The 2,566-nt window shown below is 52.9% G+C and overlaps 1 pseudogene; it reads right to left on the bottom strand.

The window, feature by feature from the left end:
• Positions 1-419: 419 nt before the first annotated feature.
• Positions 420-2,354, bottom strand: LOC103541214 (DNA-directed RNA polymerase III subunit RPC4 pseudogene; annotated as a pseudogene).
• Between the last annotated feature and the right edge of the window lie 212 nt (positions 2,355-2,566).

The raw sequence follows: 2,566 nt of genomic DNA, 5'->3' as shown, positions 1-2,566 counted from the left end.
TGTAAAGTGTTCTTAGAGACAGGAGAAGGCACAGGGCCATACTCTAGAAATGAGGCTCAGAAAACCCTGGCAGTCAGCGTGTGGATGGCAGTCCTGGGATTTTAATCCGGAACCAAGCTTTCTGGAAATCCGTAGGGTTGGCCGTGCTCCAGGCAGGGGGCTGCGCCACCCACAGCAATAACGACCCTTTCAGCTGCGTTCTTGGAGGAGCACCCATAAGGCTTTTGAGAAAACAATGACCACACAACAAGAATAAGAGAAGTGTTGATAATTAAGCCACTGTGCTCAAATTTCTCATACTCAGAAAATAATTCATTTCATTCTAGAATGGTTGTTGATGTTACCTGGTAATATAATTAGCCGACATTTATTTTTCCATCTTGTAATTCGTTATTGAAATCGCAAATATCAGTTTATTCCTTTTTTTTGGGGGAGGGAAACTAACATTTATTGAGCGCCTACTGTGCATGTCTGGCCTTGTGCAAGGAGTTTTCATCTACGATATTCCACTTAATCCTCACACCAACCCTGTGAGGTAGGTATTATCCTCATTTTTGTCAGATGAGGAATACGAGGCTCAGAAAGGTTAGGTAGTTTGTCCAAGGTCATACAACTAGTAACTGATGGAGCTGGACTCAAAAATTCTCTGCTCTCTCTCCGACACTGCATCTCAGGAGGAAGACGGGAGCAAAAGCAGCAGCGACAGTCCACACACCTCCTATCCTGAGAACCAAAACAGTCACCAAGAAAAGGAGGCTGTACTTTTCCACAGACCCTCCTCTCTCTACCTGGGGAGGAGGCAGTCAGCTGAAGAGAGAAGACGTAAATATAAAAATAAATAGAAGGGACAAGTCCCCCAGCAGCCAGGGATGTGCAGTATCCATGCTGTGAGAAGGTCACTGTGCCATTCACCGCTGTTGTGGGAGGGAGCCTCGTGGGCCCGGTGGGGAAAACTGGGACAACGGCTGCCAAAGGCTCGAGTGGGTGGGCTAAACGGGCCCCTTCTGGGTCGCGCAGATTTGAGAACACAACGTCTGGAGAAGGCAGCGGCCGTGGGCACAGTCACCATCATCCTCCATCTGCTCATTTTACCGGTGTTTGTGATCCAAGAGGGATTCAAAATCCGGGGAACACACAAGTTTGTGATTTACATGTCCCAGGACTATCATTTCACCTGTCCTACTGTCTCCAAGGCCCACAGACACCAGCTCCTGCAGGAAAGAGCAGGCGGTCCCTACGGTCACATCCAGAGTCACCTTGCCCAGGAGGAGGTGCACCTTCCCCGACCTGCGGATGAGCAACTTGCCAACCTGGCCCTCTGACAGGTCAGCCAGGGTACAAGCATTCTCCGCCAGCCTGGCTTCCCAGTCTTTCTCCCGCTTTATAACCACCATCTGTCCATCCTCACTCTGCACCTCTGTCTTGATAGGCTTGATGTCCTGAGTAGGTGGCTGGCCAGGGAGCGTGTCCGGCAGCTGGAGGAACAGCAGCTCTTCCTCCTGGGCAAGGCTCAGCTCCCTGAGCAGCTCTGCCACAGAGACATCCTTCGGGAGGCCCGGGGTCTTTCCGGCTGCTCTGGGAGCCTTCACCTTGGCCTCCTCCTCCTTGGCTCGTGGCTCCTCTTTCACCTTCAAAACAGGCACATCCACCTCCACGTCCTCTTCCTTGGGGCCAGCCAACAAAGGTTTAACATCCGGTTCTTCATTCTCTTTATTAAAAAGCCATCCTGAGTGAGCCAGCGGCAGCTGCACAGGCATGTTTCGAGTGTCATTCCTCAGCCCAGGGTCATGGATGAAATCATCCTTCTCCAGCATGCGCAAGATCTGTTTTGTTTCTTCATCTGTCTCCCTCTTCTCTTTTTTGCTGTTGATGATGTGAGAGGGCCCAATGTCCGAGACATCCACTGTCTTGTCTCGGTTCCCCTTTTTCTTCATCATTTCAGCGGGGCCCTGCTCAAAGACGGAGTGGGACTGGATCACTTCTGGGCGACCCTGGCCCCGCCCATGCCCCTCTCGCTGTCGGTCTCTATCCCTTTCAGGCTTCTCCTTCTTGATGGTTACTTCTTCCTCAGGCTCTTCCTTGATCTTCCGACTGATGATATTTGGGGTGAAGGTTTTCTTCTTGACTCCCCCGAGGGTGAGGTCCCTGGAGCAAATGGAGGGAAGGCGGCCCGGCGTGAGGGGAGGCGCCGGCCGCCTCCGATGAGCCCCCGGGGCCCCGAGAGGTCGGGACCCTCCCGGAGCGCTGGGCTCGCCCGCGGCGTTTCCTTCTGACATGTTGCCCAGCGCACCCGGGCTGTGGCCCGCTCCACACGTGCCCAGACTTCACCTCTCACGCGGCCCACAGCCTGCCCTCGGCCCCGGTGCCAGGCGGAAGTCTGCGTGGTAGGGCCCGGGTGCCGCCACCTTGCCGCGGGGTGGAACTGTCAGTTTATTCTTAATCCCTTAATCCTAAATCCAATTGATGAGGACTAGACTGTGGAAGCGTTTTAAAGGAGTTTATATTTGTACAATTTGAAACAGACTTAAATGCCTGTTACGTAGACATCGGAAGTGTTGTGTTGTAC

Source organism: Equus przewalskii, chromosome 2 (genome assembly GCF_037783145.1).
Source record: "Equus przewalskii isolate Varuska chromosome 2, EquPr2, whole genome shotgun sequence".
Lineage (NCBI taxonomy): Eukaryota > Metazoa > Chordata > Mammalia > Perissodactyla > Equidae > Equus > Equus przewalskii.
The sequence above is the reverse complement of the archived record's forward strand: the minus strand, read 5'-3'. Positions and strand labels throughout refer to the sequence as shown.